Raw genomic sequence first — 16,923 nt, 5'->3', positions numbered from 1 at the left:
TACAAGCTGAATTTTATTTTTATTGTCCATATTTTAAAATAAACCAATGAATGTAATATATTTCTGAAATATTTTAATGATTGACAAGCTTTCTTATCAATATGAAGCATAATGGACTTATTACAATCCATGCCAGGCTGTATTCTATTCTAAGATACTTAAAGAATAACATTTTTATCCACTATGTTGATTTTAAGCTGTGGTGAACTTAATGGCATGTCCAAATCACCTTTTCTCAGTTTAATGCAACATCAAATAGAGGACATAATGAGTGGAAATATATTTGAGGCTGAAAATAATCCTGAAATTATTATCCCTTTTATGACATTTGGTAGTTCAAATCTAGTTCAATTAAATTTCTTTGAGATAGAAGTTTATGAAAAGAAAGCTGAATATCCAAAATCAGTCCACTATTTAGAAGCCACATTATGATGAAAGCTTAGATACATAAAGAATTTAAAAGAAACATCTCTGACAAATGGATTCTGCCTATAGAGTGGCTGGCCGTCTGTATGTTCATCTTATTAAAAATATTTCTAAATTTTTTGATAAAGTACTTAAGTTCACATTTTAAGAGGTGTATATTTATAAAGCAATTTAAAGGAAATAAATGTCAATATGGCTAAGAGGTCTACTTAAGACCATAACTTCTTCAACTTTCTTCATTTGAATACATGTATAGCTCATTCTTGAATCAGCATTTGCTGCATATGGGAAAAAATGTAACCAGTTAGGATGAGCTATTTTATTTATTTTAAAAATGATTAAAGAAGATAAGGTTGAAAATTGTCCGTGGATTTTAGGTAATTGCTTAAAGCTGCATCTCCCAGAAGGAATTCTAAGAAGTTTGTTTGTGTAAAATCATAATAGATTGAATAAATGTGAATTCTCAACACCAGCATGGACCTAACAGAAAATAAGATACCGTGCTTGCCCTGGTAGAGGTAATATTTGTTTGAGGGACTTAACTCTCAAAGCAAGAAACATATGTGTATTCTGCCCAGTTGTGATATGTGTGGGTAAGAACGGGACAGCCTGTACAGATGGAGTGCAATATGAGGATGGTATTTTCTGCACAGCCTATAACCTTTGTGAAAACTGACATTCATTCTGGACAAGAAAGGCAGTCATTGGAGAACTGAGAATAAATGGGTAAACTTATTACCTCTTTATAAGAGAAGTAGAATAAAGAATTAAGACATTATTACACATAATTTATAAATGGTATTTTTTAATTATATCATACACACACACACACACATATATATATATCTTACAGGTTTAATGTATATAAGATCATACATTAAATGTGTTTTACAAATTAACATGTATTAAGTTTTGAACATGTATCTTAGTAGGTATTTCTTTTTCATCTTAATATAGGCTTTGTCCCGCACTGCTGCATATGAATGCACTGTTCACTTCAGCATGACTCAATCCCTACTGAGGCACAGGAAAGCACTATGCAGTTTAGTGACTCACTTCAGCGTGATTCAAGGTAACAGTTACTTGCAAAAATGCACTTTGGAGAGATGATTTCAATCTCCCCATCACAAGAATAAAGCTGACAGAATACAGAGGTGAAACATGAAATACTTGAGTTAAAGTTGCTTATGTTTTATTGATATGACAATACTTTGAAATGTGAAATTGTATAGTTTGAAAAAAAACAAATTTACTAAATATAAGTTTTAAGGATAGCTCTTAATATTAACACATTGCCAAATCCCTTAGATTTCTTGCAGATGGGATGCCTGAATGGTTCTGAGGACAGAATGAGAACAACAGCAGTGTACAAACTGGGCTTGCTTGAGAATAGAAGGAAAAGCCAATGAGAGTATATTGATTTTTACATCTGGAGACATAGACACAGCTGTATTCACACATTCAGTTCTCTTTCTTATCTAACATGCATGATGCAACTTTTTAGTACTACAATCAGGATTAGTGGAGTCTCATTAATGGGAAGATTGGTGCCCACCCTGAATAAGAACAGGTCCATCTATAAATATTTACTTATGCTTAGCAACATAACCAAATTAAATGCAAATTCAGATCAGATTTGTTAGTCTTGGGAATTTGAAGACTGTCTTACTTGTGAAACTGGAGAAAAGCCATAGATAATAATAATTAGTAGGTGATTGAAGTTGAATTACTATAATATATTAATAAATGGTGATAAACTGATGAATGAAATATTATGAGAATAGAAGATACTATTATCTTGAGAGACTTAAATAATAAGAATTTCCGAGTACTTCTGTATGACATGATGAATGAGAAGAATGCTGGGTACATAAAATATATTTGAAATATATGTATTTGAAATTGGATATATATTTGGATACATGAAATGTGTATAAATCTGGAGGTGTTGATAAATTATTTCAATAGCAGAAAAGACCAAGAGAGAAAAGGAGTCGTTGTTTACATGTGCTTGCAGAAATCATAGCTGCCTTTCTACCTCTCCAAATAGCACACAGTTGTTTTTGTGATTTTTTTTATAATATCAGACTACATTTGGCATGATAAACATCCTTGAGAATTTTACTGACACAATTGCATAGAACGTACAGTTAATTTCTTGCTAAATTCTGAAAGTGAATAAGGTTGAGAATATGATTTGGTACATTACTACTTTTTAAAATTTGATATCACCAACTGTTCTGAAGACATTAAGGATAGAATTAGCCATGGAGATCTATATTTCATAGCCATGGAACCTAAAACACAAGGAAAGTCATTTGATTTGCCCACATTCACACAACTAAGCCATATCAGAATAATATTCTTTAAAAACCAATGATAACATAAATAAAACAAAAACTGAACTTGTAGTTTTATTGTTAGTAATAGCTTGATAATGTAGACGTTGATGACACATGGCAGTCAGAAACTTTCATTTGTAACCTACACTTTCTTCAATACGATTGATAAAAATTCTATTGCTTATCATAGAACTACATGCAGCTCTGAACATTTACTTCCATTCTGTGTGTTTTCCATTTCTGGTAGGCTCCAATTTTGCTTCTTCTTAACTTAGGGAATGGTGTGATATACATAAGCTTAAATTATGCAAACCTCATTTGCAATACACTAGAATTCTGATAAATGGGTTGGAGACAAGAAAGGCATTAGGTAAACTTATTTTCCTTGTAGAGTTCCAAACACTGCTGATTATACACTTTCCACACTGGGGTTATGGAGAATGCTTCCTGAGTGATATTTGCTAAGGAAAATTGTATTGCAGGTGGTCAGGGCAGAGCACCATTCCTTCTCTGCCTCTTGTCGTGGTGATTGATCTGCATGCATGACATTCTTCTTCTTCACGAGAGATATGTGACATTCTGTGAGTCCGTGTATTCACTGCACAGACACTCATCTGGATTAACTTCTGCTAATTACTATGGAAATACTGGGCTTTCTGCATAGACTGTGGGATGATCCTTCAGAGAATTGAGTGGAAATGACTTTGGAGCATTAGCTCATGCCAATCCTTTGGTTCTACGGTACCTCATTCAGGATCTTTGTAATTTAATTTCCTACTCTGAAATGCCACTTGCCAAATATCAGTTTAGTTCCCACTAGGATTCATCCAAAATTTCATCATAAATGTCACAGAAAATACAGAGTGGCTCATTCAGACTTTCCTGGTGAAATTTTCAGTATTACAGTGTTGGCTTTTCTCTGTGGAAATGTTTACATGCTTGTGCAGTATTTCTGTTTCCAGAAAGAATATCCACAGATCTGTCATTTCAATATTAACAGATTATACCTGTTAGCCTCCACATAACAGAACAGTCTTCCTTTTAAATTATATTGTGGTTGAAATTTGGCCTAAATAATATCTTGGGTTTGACAGTAAATACTGCACAAATTGTTGAGAAAAATATTTTATTTTTCTTTATAAACACTGACTTCTAAATATATCTGGGACTTTGATTTCTCTGGAAAGTAAATACCATTGTAAAGTAAGCCCTAGTCAGAGGTCATTTATTATTCTTTGAAGAGTGACTTTATGTTATGTTTATCTCTAGGGATATTTCATAAGTACAGATCCCCATCAATAAAATGCTACTGTAAAACTAAGTCAAACAAAACAAACAAATAGAAAGCAGACTGTTAGTGGTTGGTGAGTTAGTTAAGTGTTCCAATCACTTGTTGGATTTTTGCCATTCCAATGACTTTCTGGTCTGGTTTTCACATGATCAGATTCAATGTTCTCATTCACAGCTGAGTTGAAATAAAAGGGATGATTTTATATGCATGCAATGTTATGCAAATCTCAACTCCCTGTCCTGGAATTAGACTCCAATTCCAAGTCATTTCTTAATATTGTCTTTACCTGAACTTTATTTAGATATCAAAAGACAATCTTTCTTTTGGAGCAATACTCTCAGTTTCTTCTTGATTAGTCCCTAAATCCATCTGTGAATGGTTACTTACATGTGTTATATGCTGCAGCTTTTTTAAAGAGAAAATGGAATGTTTTCAACCTTCAAATTATTCAGTGTTTATAATAGTACAGCTTGGTTTTTTTTTTTTGGTTGAGTATATCTAAGCAAGATCATGTAAAATGTAATATCCATCTAGTAGCTTTTATGTGAAAGAGACAGGCATAATAAATAGTTTTATTTCATCTGCTCATTCTCAGTTCAAACCCCAACACTGATCCATTCTTTAGAGAAACTTTTGTTAAATTTTTTTCAATGTCAGTGAACAACTAATCTACTCAATGCCATATGATATCAGAAAGAACAAGTGAAATAAATTTGTCAATATCATGTTTACATTTTTAGTTTTATTGTAACTTTTAATTTTGGTTGTTCTTTACTTATACATGATGTTAAGCTGCATAATTAATAAAATGTTTTGATAGTCATAAATCATCTTATTGATTTATTTTAAGCATATGTTTCTTCATATAAAATGATATGCAAATTAACATAATATTGTGGCGCAATAAGTATATCTTGCAAAGATAAGTAATGTGCCCAGCATCATCTTTATTATTAACTACTATAATCATTTTTGATACAGGAGTTGGAATTTATATTTATATTTCAACAAAATTGTGAAGAACTGGAATCTATTTTTTTTAATTGCTATTGTTTTTTAGAACTTAAGGTATCTTTCCTATTCATCTCCCATAATATTAAAATGTCTATTATATATACATATCTTGCTTATTATACTTGATTCTATTTTGGAACAAATAAATAATCCCAAGTAAAAGCATTTTCAAAACCAAAATATACAACATAAATAAAAGGCATTGTCATTATGTAAAAAGATTTTGTTTTCATGAAACATTGAATAAATAATTTTTAAAAACACTGTGATTTTGGCTGCTTTTCAGGGTCAGAATGAAGCTTGAAAACATCAAATCTTCACTTGAATTCTTTAACTTGTAATAAATATATTGTATTTATCCTCCAACTTCTTCTGTGGCTAAGTTATGGTTTAGGTTCTCTTGCATCAGTAGGCGTGAATGACTTGGTGTAGAGTATTGAGATTGTATCTAAAATTGAGTAATAGGATTCCAGGAAGCACAAGGTTACCACAGTGATGAAATACTAATGGTCTGATGATGGCCATAAGAAAATAAGTGAGGACCCATTATATGCATTCCAAAGATCTGGGGGCTGGGTGCCATTTAGGTGTTTTTCTTCTTGCTAGCATTTGCTTCAGTAGTGAGATGCAGGGAGTTTTATGCCACATTTGCAGCTGATTTTCAAGAGGAGGGATTGGTTGGGAATCATGTGGCAAAGTTAGAGTTGATAAGGATACATGAGCTAAATTCTTATGCTAGATTGTATTTGGATATGTCATAAAAACACGAATTCTTTCATATATTCTACTCCAGGCTAAGAGTAAATTACATTTTCTGCATCACTATGATGATTATATAATTTGTTCTTGTAACTCTAAAACTTTAAAATATTTATTGTTTGATTTCTCCTTTTTCCTCTATCCTCACCTGTCTCATTAAACATTATTCTTAGGTGTGGTTTGAAAAGGCTCAGGGAAGGAAGAAGTTATGCATATATTAATATGGAACACTATACATATTGGTTGAACTTTGTGTCATAGCTGCTTTTTAAAATGTGCATTTAGTTGTTAGGATTTTTTTTAACTTAGCCTATACCAAGAATAAAGTCCAATTAATTCTTATTTTGAAGGGTTCAACATGGTTTCCATCCCAATGCTTATTAAACTCCATATGCATAGAAATTATCTGTAAATTTGCACCTATTTAGACTTTCTCATTTGAGATTTTTTTTCTGTCAATCTGAGATAGACCCTCAGAAGTCAGGATTAGCAATAAGTGCCCTGAACTATCAGGGATAAAACCCTGGAGGCAACATTTGTATAAACATTGGAAGCTCTCCACACCCTTGACAATTTTATTTCCTAAAGGGGAAAACACATGCTGGAAAAAAGGAAAACAGCTGTGCAAGGCAGTAGACCAACATGCTTTGAACCCTTGCTTACTCGTCCCAATTCTGTGTGATTCTTTCTAATTTGATTATCTATCCTTTTCACTTTCCCTGGGCACACATTATTAACCTGTGTCTAAGCTTTGGGGTGGAAAGATTTGTTTAAAGTGCTCCTTTGCTTATCTAGATGGATGTAACCATCAATGTGAAGTTATTTCCACATAACATTCCCCAATCGCAGGCATCTAGCACAGTAACGCATTACTACATGACATCTGGTAAAGTATATTTCCTTACATCTTGTGAAACTCGTCATATGTGTTGAAATTCTATTTGTGGTTCTCTGCTACAATAGCAGGGCATCATACAGTCCAACAGTTTTGAAATATAAACATTTAGAAGTTCAAATATGTACAAAAGGCTTGCTGCCTAATGGTTTGTTCCAGAGTTCAGTAGTTTTCATTAAAGCCTTAACAGCAGTAGACCTCTGGTCCAGATGGGAGAATGATCTGAATAAAAACTTCCAGATAATGAAGTAGGTCTGATTTCTGAATGGACTTACCAGTATGTATGATTTTAGTCTCCAAAACCTGAATTTTAAAACTCAACTAGCAGATCCTAAAAATATAAAATTAAATATAACTCAAGGGGTTGGACAGATGGCTTAGCATTTCAAAGTTCAGTTGCTACCATAAGCATCTAACTGTTCAAAACCAGCTGTAACTCCAGCTAAAGGATATCTGACATCCACTTCTGGCCTCTGAAAGTACACAGACACTTTCATTCACACGTAGAGGCAGACACACCACACACATACATAAATAAAGTACTTTAAAATTAAAATAATTTTGTTGTTCTGAAACATTTTATTATGGTTTATACATAGCCACTTTAGTAAATTTTCTGAACAAATTTTGCTTATATAATTTTTTTGTTCATATAATCATGAAGTTACCAAAATTCTCTAAAGAAAAACCAAAACTTTTTCTGTGTAAAATTCTTGTCCTTGATGGAAAGTGTTGATACCTTTATCTTCTGTGTAATATTTGATAACTTATATGAAAACTGTTTCTTCAGTTTTATTATATATAAAGTAGCAATGCATTAACAAAAGAGGTGAGAATTTTATTCCAATAATTTACCACAAAAATAAGCCTTTGGTAATACATATATAAAATAAGATACTGAGATTTAAAATGTATAACACAATGACTTCATGTAATATGCAGTTTAAAAGGTGATTTAAAATATTTTAAATATTTATTACACCAGAGAGTAATACATAATTCTGACTGAAGCACAGAGTCCACTTCCTACAGGCAGGTAGAGATAGACAGATTTTGTGAATTTATAACCTAGGTCCTCACAATGCCCTCTGATGGACCTAAGGACCTAAAGACACCTAGGAAATGTCATCTATGACACTACAACTTAGTAATCCTAGGCTGCTTACATCTGGAGCTTGAGGAAATATTTCGCTTCCAAGCTAAAGCAAAACAAATTTTTGTCATATTGTTGGAAGACCAGCCTTGTATGTGGCTAGCTGTTTTTAATTATTCTAAATAGCAAGATGGGAATAAAGGTGTAATTCTGTTACCTTTATGCTTTCCTCCATGTATAAAGGCCCAAGGTTCAATCACCAGCACCAGCAAAAAGATAAAAGTAGTAATCATGATAAAATAAAAATAAAGAAGCCAACTAAGTATTTACCCTTAAAAGTAGTTATTATCAGTTTTCTCATTGTTTTATGTATTGTTTTTGATTTATAGGATTCCACGTGACTACTTATAACTGTCTATGATTACACGCATTTGGTGTGCTTTTTTGTTGCTGTTGTTTTTAGACAGTATTTCTCTGTGAAACAGTCCTGGCTGTCCTGGAACTCACTCTGTAGACCAGGCTAGCCTTGAACTCACAGAAATCTAACTGCCTCTAGCTTCTGAGGGCTGGGATAAAAGGCGTGTGCCACCATCACCTAGATATGATTATATACTTCAATTGATAAATGCATTAAATTTTATACTAGACTAGAATATTTATTGATCTTCCAGAGGACCTATATTTGGTCCCTAGCATCCATATTGGGTAACTCAAAGCAATCTCTAACTCCAGCTCCAAGGGGATCTGATGTCCTCTCCTATGGCCCCCATGGGCACCTGCAGACACCGACTCACTATAACAGACATAAACATAATGAGACAAAACAGTAGACCTCCCATTTCTCTCACTTGAAAATGTGATAATTAGAAATTATGACAGAATAAAAAGAAGAAAGCTATAGACACAAATATGACTTGAAATCCGCATGACTATCTTCAGCATTAGCCTAATTCTGGGATAATGCAAAGTTTGCTGAGGAATAATTCTAATCATAAATGTGCAATTGTGTTATAGGAATATAAAATGAGTAATGTATGAGAACTAGTACAATTTTGGAAAGGTACAAGTCATTATTCCTCTCATGTATTGAATGCGTTATTTAAAAGCCAATAAACAATCCTGTATAATGTGTATCTAGTTTTGTTTAGCTGGGGGAGTTGGCTTGAAATGCTGGTAACAACTGTATGTACAAAGTATAGTCTACTTGGGTTTATAGTCACTCCTTGTTCAGCTATCAACTAGCCCAACATAAAGATTAAAATGAAGCAGAAAATCCAGTTGTGTTCACTTCTGGGTTAAAAATAAATAACCACAGAATTTAGTGATCAGAGAAAGTCCACTATATAATCCCTGTGGGTTACTTATCATTTTCTTTACTTTAGCTTTATTTACACTCTAATGTACCTGTCTGTTTATAAATAATAATGCATTTTCTTCAAAATGCAAGCACTTAAATATCTTTCACACTTTCTTTATTTGAAAATCAACTATTTTGTTTGTATGTGTGTGTGCCTGAGATTACATGTGTGTACCATATGTATGCAGTAGCCTTGGAGACAAGATGAAGTTATGGAAACATGGAAACTAACTATGGGTGGTTGTGAGATTCCACGTTTGAAAACTGTGGCTCTCATAGGCTCACATGTTTGTTGCTTGAGTGTGTGGCCCCTAGTTAATGGAAACTATTAGGAATCATTAAACTTGTGGTCTTGTTAGAAGAGGTATGACCCCAGTGGTTCACTTTGAGATATAAGAGGCATATTCCATTTCTCAGTCACCCTGCCCCCTAGTATTGGTGGATCTGTCTATATAACTCTCAGTTACTACTCTAGTACCATGCCTGTCTGCCTGCTGCTATGATCTTTACATGACTGTGATTGTCATGGACATTAGTAACCATAAACCCCAAATTAAATGCTTTCCTTTTAACGTTGCCTTGATCATGCTGTTTGTTAAAACAATAGAAAAATAACTAGGGTGGAAACTGAACCCAGGTCCTATACAAAAGCATCAAGTGCTCTTACCCACTTAGTCATCTCTCTAGCCACAGTTTCTCATAGGTTTGTCGAACAGAAATCATTTTAAATATAATATTTATAAATCTATAAGATACAGAGGTGAAATTCTACCCAAGCTTCTGTGAAAGCATAGCCAGAGGAAATGGGAGTCTGTAAATTCACATCGTTCCGCACCTCCACCAAAACTAATGCAAAATTATACAAAATTAATACCTGAGAAACTCATAAAATGCCTAAGTTGCAAATTATTTACACATGAAACCGAAAAGGTAATAAAATAATCTCCTTGCAGTCTTATCAAAAACTCATACTCCACCAGAGGTTTGACAATGAGCAAAATTAGCCTAGTGAAAGATGGTGTGAAAAAAGGAATATTCTTAGTTAGAGGTTAACTGGCTTTAATTACTACCAGAAAGGAAATCTTATCATAACTGAAGATATGGAAAAGCTGAAAATACTGACACATCAATTTGGGATGGTCTGTCGCAACTAGCACAGAAGGCTTAAAAGTAAGGATCCGGGGCTCAAGAGATGGCTCAGAAGATATGAGCTTGTACTGCTCTTCCAGGGGATCCAAGCTAGAGTTCCATCCATATTGGGCAACCCATAGCTGTCTGTAACTCCAGCTTTAGAGTAATTCAACACTTCTGGCCTTCTAGTGCACCTGTACTCATGAGTGCACATTCACAGATACATAAGCATGCAATTTTGAGAAAATGCAAAAGAAAATGTCTTAGTTAGGTTTTCTACTGTTTGATGAAATTCCATGCCAGTGTTTTTTTTTTCCTCATTGTTTCTTAATATTATGACATTTCAGAGACCCATTGCACTGTAAGTAGATAATTGAATTTTGGTTTCAATCGTTTTCATTTCTAATTTATATGTATTTGAGTGTTTCTCTGTGAAAATGTGCTACACTCAGATGCCTGCATAGTCCAAAGAGGTATTGCATCCTCTGTAACTGAAATTGCAAATTATTGTGAGAACTATGTTTATGTTGGTGCTGCTCTTCAAAAAAACAGGCAGAACTCTTAACTACTTAGTAAACATTCCGTCCCAGACCATTATTTCTGTTTGCTCAAATGTGCCATAATAATAGGACAAACCAAAGCTAGTCTGACTTTTTTTATTTGTGCAGACTCTGTAACCTAGCATCAGGTAAAGCAGGATCTTTAAGATCAAGTTGTCGTTGAAATTAAAAATACTTCTAATCTTCCACAAATAAAGTCTTAGAAATAAGAATCTCAAAGCCAGGTGAAAGAAAAGGGACAGCGAGGACACAAATTCCTATGTGGTAAGGGGAGGAAATGTCTTTGTAGATTACCGATATTGTAGGAAAACAAAGGCTTCATTTACTGGATGGCTATATGCACACTTACAGGGCTTATAATTGGGGATGATTATGGTTAATGACTCTAGAAATGTGTGCTTTCAAACCAGCAGGACGATGTAATTTGTATCAACCTATTCAGCATCTCTTTAGGCATTTTGCCTGGTTTAAACTTAGCCCAGGACTGGATGCAGAAAGAGCCTCTGGAAGCCTCACAGCTGGCTCATATTTGGTGTCTCTCTCACTAGCCAGCCTTTCAGGATGCTCACAGGTGAATAAAGCCATGCAAGGACCCTATCAGTTTGATGGCTCAGGACACCTTCACATTTTAACAAGACTGCGATTTTTATAAAGCCCAAGGAATGTGGGATTCTAATGCATAAAAAGGAACAACCATTGTCCTGCCCTTACTACTCTGTGATTGGGTGTTAGCCAGCATCTGCCGGACTCCACGGTGCAAGGAGATAGTGTACATGCCAGAGTTATGAGGCACAATTTTCTGTATGGATCCTTGAAAGGTAAGGAAATTCATTAATACAAAAACATGCCCAGTTTTCAGTTCTCCAACAGGAGGAAACTTCTTGAAGAAAACCTGATGGTGGAATAAATTCAAGGATATAGATCATCATTAAAAGCCAGCTAAATAGTCAAAGATGGAATTTGGAACCGGACAAAATTAAGATTCATAACCATGCATTCTTTCTATAATATGCACTGACACATGACTCCTCACAAATGTGAAAGCAGGTAGAGCAGAGACCACAAATGAAAAGAGAAATAAGTGAGGGCCAAAGTTCAAGATAATTGCAGTTTTGGAGTAAGAATTATGATTTCTTCCATGTTCCAGTTATGTATGTATGCCTCATGCTAGAAGAGCAAATCCATCCATAGCTTCAATATGAGAAACCACGATTCAACCTAATTTTCAACAGTCATAACAGTAGGTTGAGGCTGTGAAGCAGGGTTGGCTCGATATAAGGTTGTCTCAGAGCTAGGTCAATGATGCTGAGGATTCTTGACCCATGTACGGAGCAGTGATGTTTGGGTGACATGTAGAAACAAGCAGGGAAATGTGGCAATCTTCAACTGAGATTCTCTGGGGCAATTCTTTTTCAAGTGCTTATTAAGCCATAAGATTATCTTACAAAAAATTCACCCACATAAAATGGAGTTTTAAGTTGATGACCTACACTTCACAGAAATTTTTGGCCAATTTTCCATTCTTGGAATAATAACAACAATAACGAATTTCACCACCACCACCAACAAAACATTTGAATTTGAAAATGTGTCTGTGATTAGTCTTGAATGTGAGATTGATTGAGTTCAGAAACCATCTAGAAGACTCATGTCTCATCTCGGGGAATGTCTATAATAAAATGAACTGAGAAGATTAATTAAGCATGGATGACCTGTCATAAATGCACGTGGTATTATTCTGCAGGCTGAATGTCCAGGAGAGAGAGGAGAAATCAACCTGCAGAGGACTTTCTTTCTCTCTGTGTGCCCAAGCTTCCATGATAAAAACTGACCCAATTCCACATACTCTCCGGGCCATGGTGTATGCAAAATAAATACTTGCCTTTTAAAGTTGTTTTTCTCAAGTCTTGTACTAACAGACATAAAAAAATAACCAAAAGTTATTGCTGTGAAGGTATTTTACTTGACCAAACAGGAACATATAGTGCTTAAATTTCTGGAATTGGTTGAAAGAAAGAATTTGGAAATATTTGGAAAACTAGACTGCAAACTGTTAGAATGCTGAAGAATAATCTTTCTTGATTTTGGGGTGAATAATCAAAAGAACATAATGTAACAGGAATATCAACAATGAACTCATGAGATTTCAGAAAGAAACTCTAGTGGGAACTTGATTAGGAAAATACACACTACCTTTTTACAGACACCCTCCCACCCTTATCTTCTTATTGATCATTTTATGTGAGTTAGAATTTAGAGATAATGGAATTATTAATCTTATAGAGAAATAGTTAAGGCAGCCTGGCATTCAGAATCTTATCTGAATATTGCAAGAAAAGATGCACAGAAAAGATGTGACTAGGGAATGGGAACACTGAAGAGATTAACCACAAAAACAAAGCCAGTGCTTTGAGCTGAAACAATAGGCAATATGCTTCTAGAACTCCAGAAAGTTTGCGCTGTCTATTCTACCACATTAAACTCATTTGACAGACTTTGGACTGAAAAGAGAGTTACAGATTACTTTAATTGCAGGGTCATGTGTTCAGTCACCCTCACGGCTGCACCTACAGTGGAAGACAGCTGCCTCCTCTTTAAGTTAGTAATTGGTTCTTGTTTTATGTATATTATAATTGTTTTGCAGACTTGAAAAATGTAAGAGACAGAAAGTCAGATGTTTTACATGGTCTATGTTTCCACTTAATTGTCAAAAGAAGGGTTGGAAAGACCAGGTAACATGTGATATATATCAAAATCCATGCAGGTAGCTTCTAAAACTGTAACTTGTGACATCATAAGCTATAGAGATGCAGTAGAGAGCCAGATATTTAGGGATGGAAGTAGCATGAAGCACCTGCCAGGGGATACCATGAGAACAAGTGGACTCTGCCCATTCTCGTTCTGTCTCCTGATCATCATCATGACCTCTACCATTTGGCTCTCACTACAATGAACTGAAGCCACAAAACCTTTGAGGCAAAATACATTATTCCTATCTTCAGTGGTTTGAACCAGATATTTTTGTCATATCAGATAAAAATTTCACTAAAATAAATTGAGAACAATTGAATACATGTTGGTTAGCACCGAAATACTTGCATTTCTTGTGTGAAAATAAGAAAAATGCATTTAGTAAAGTGATTCATTGATCTCAGGATTTAGTAGTTCTGCTAATTAGCTGAAAAACAATCTTTTATAGGCATGTATAATGCTAAAGTGCCTTTCCACTTTCTTTACACCATATCCTTAAAGCAAAGGGTTTTAATGAAACATAAAAAGACTGTGAAAGGATGCTGTGTCTTTCAGCTGTTTTTTACCATAACACAAACAGGTTGGATTATAGCCTGGATAATTCTTTTCACAGTCCACTGGATCCACTTTCTGCTGACTACTGTGATCAACCAGAATTACATGAAATATGCTGAACAAAACTCTTCACCATATCACAAGCCAGAGCAAAGAAAGCAAGAAGAGAACAAGGCACATAGTGTTAAATGGTAGGAAGACTAAGAGAGTATGAATCAGTTCAAAGTATTTCTCAACAATATCCATGAAGATGAGTCAGGGGAGAACAGTCCTCAGTACTGGGAGGGAGGATTAGAGAATTATTTTAAAATTGATTTTAGAAAATTAAAGTCGGGTCTCAATGTTTTAAGTGTTGTGTGCTCTAATCAAAAATTTTATTGCTATACTGCAATAATTGTGTATTTTATTTTATACTCTATGACATGAGTTTTCTGCTATGTTTCCCAAAGGATCATGGGGCAGAATCTTGATCCCTAGACACCTGTATTTAGAGTTGATGAAACCTTTAAGAAGTGTTTACGACTATTGTTTTTGTTTTCTTTTTTTATTTTTCCATTAAAAAATTTACACTTCCTCCCCTCCTCCTATTCCCCTCTCACTCCCCCAATCCCCCTCCTCCCTCCCCCTCCCTCCTTAAGGAAGGGCAGGGAATCCTGTCCTATGGGAACTCCAAGGCCCTCCCCCCTCCATCCAGGCCTAGGAAGCTGTGCATCCAAATATACCAGGGTCCCAAAAAGCCAGAACGTGCAGTAGAAACAAGTCCCAGTGCCTTTATCGATGGCTTCTCAGTCAGTCCCATTGTCAGCCACAGTCCAGTTTGATCACATGCTCTTTCAGTCCTGGTCCAGCTGGATTTGGTGAGCTCCCATTAGAACAGGCACACTGTCTCATTAGGTGGACCAACACCTTGCGGTCCTGACTCCCTTGCTCCTCTTTTCCCACTGTCTGCTCTTCAATTGGACCGTGGGAACTCAGTCCATTGCTCTGATGAGGGTCTCTGTCTCTATCTCCATCCATCACCAGACGAAGATTCTATGGTGATATTCGAGATAATCATCAGTGTGATAGTGGGGCAAGGCCAGTTCAGGCACCCTCTCTTCTGCTGCCCAAGGGCCTAGCTGGGGACATCCCTGTGGACACCTGGGATCCCCTCAAGAGCCAATTCTCTTGCCAACACTAAAGTGGCTCCGTTAATGTATATATCCTCTTCCCTGCTCCTATATCAACCCTCCCTCCATCCCAACCCTTCCACTTCCCCAAGCTCTCCCAAGTCTTTCTCTTCTCCCTTCTCTCTTCCCCTATCCCCTTCCCCCACCTCCACCCCTACCCCCACCCCCATGCTCCCAACTTTTGCCTGGCAATCTTGTTTGCTTCCAATTTCTAGGAGGATCTATATGTTTTTCTTTGGGTTCACTTTGTTATTTGGCTTCTCTAGGCTTGCGAATTACAGGCTTAATGTCCTTTGTTTATGGCTAGAGTGAGGTAATCCAGACCCAAAAAGATGAATATGATATGTATTCACTTGTAAGTAGATAAAGCTATTAAAAAGATATTGAGCCTATAGTTCATGAGCCTAGAGAAGCTAAGTAACAAGAACTGTAAGAAAAACATATACAGATCCACCTGGAAAGTTGAAATAGACAAGCTCACCTGACAAAATTGGGAACATAAGGGTGGGGGGAAGAAGAGGGAAAAATCGGAGGGGTGAGGATAGTTGAGATGGAGGAAGGCCAGAGATGAGAGCAAGGAAAGAAATATCTTGGATGAGGGAGCCATTATTAAGTTAGCAAGAAATCTGGCTCTAGAAAAATTCCCAGGAATCCACAAGAGTGATCCCGCCTAAGACCCTAAGCAATAGAGAAGAAGATGCCCTAACTGGCCTGCCCTGTAGTCAGACTGATGAATATCTTAAATATCACCATAGATCCTTCTTCATCTAGCAACTGATGGAAACAGAGGCAGAGACCCACATCAAACCAATGGACTGAGCTCTACAAGTCCAGTTGAAGAGTGAGAGGAGTGAAAATCTGAGCAAAGAGGTAAAGACCATGATGGGTACACCCACTGAAACAGTCTACCTGAGGTAATGGGAGCTCACCAACACCAGACGTACTGGGAAGAAACAAGAATAGCACCAAACAAGACCATCTGAATGTGGTTGACAGTTGCATGGCCGGGGCAGACTGAGGGGCCACTGGAATTGGCACAAGGGTTTATCCCTAATGCTTGTTTTGGCTTTTGGGGAACCTGTTCTCTTTGGATGGATACCTTGTTCAGCCTAGATATGTAGGGAGGGCCTTGGACCTTCTTTAAAGCCATGTCCCTTTCTGAGGAGTGGATGGGGGTTAGGGTTGGAGGGTAAGTGGAAGGAATGGGAGGAGGGAAGGGAGTGGGAACTTGGATTGGGTATATACAATGAAAAAAACTTAGTTTTTTTTTTTCTTTCTTTAAAAAAATTAAATTTGGTATGATAGGGCATGTCTTGGGTATATTCCAAGGGTGTTATTGCTGGGTCCTGGGATAGGTTGATCCCAAATTTCCTGAGAAACCGCCACACTGCTTTCCAAAGTGGTTGCACAAATTTGCATTCCCACCAGCAATAGATGAGTGTACCCCTTACTCCACATCCTCTCTAGCAAAGGCTATCATTGGTGTTTCTGAGGAGCAGAAGGAGGGAGAACATGAGCAAAGAAGTCAGAACTGCCAGGGGTGCGCCCACGCACTGAGACAGTGGGGCTGATCTATTGGG

The 16,923-nt window shown here is 36.1% G+C and overlaps 1 long non-coding RNA gene across 1 annotated transcript; it reads left to right on the top strand.

The window, feature by feature from the left end:
* The first annotated feature begins 1,370 nt into the window (after positions 1–1,370).
* Positions 1,371–16,207, top strand: LOC102002084. Its single transcript, XR_258968.2, has 3 exons — positions 1,371–1,498; positions 14,233–14,365; positions 16,099–16,207. It is a non-coding gene; the product is annotated as an uncharacterized LOC102002084 (long non-coding RNA).
* Positions 16,208–16,923: the final 716 nt, after the last annotated feature.

Source organism: Microtus ochrogaster, unplaced genomic scaffold (assembly GCF_000317375.1).
Source record: "Microtus ochrogaster isolate Prairie Vole_2 unplaced genomic scaffold, MicOch1.0 UNK150, whole genome shotgun sequence".
Taxonomy (NCBI): Eukaryota; Metazoa; Chordata; class Mammalia; order Rodentia; family Cricetidae; genus Microtus; species Microtus ochrogaster.
Note: the sequence above shows the minus strand (reverse complement) of the source record. Positions and strands in the feature narration are given on the sequence as shown.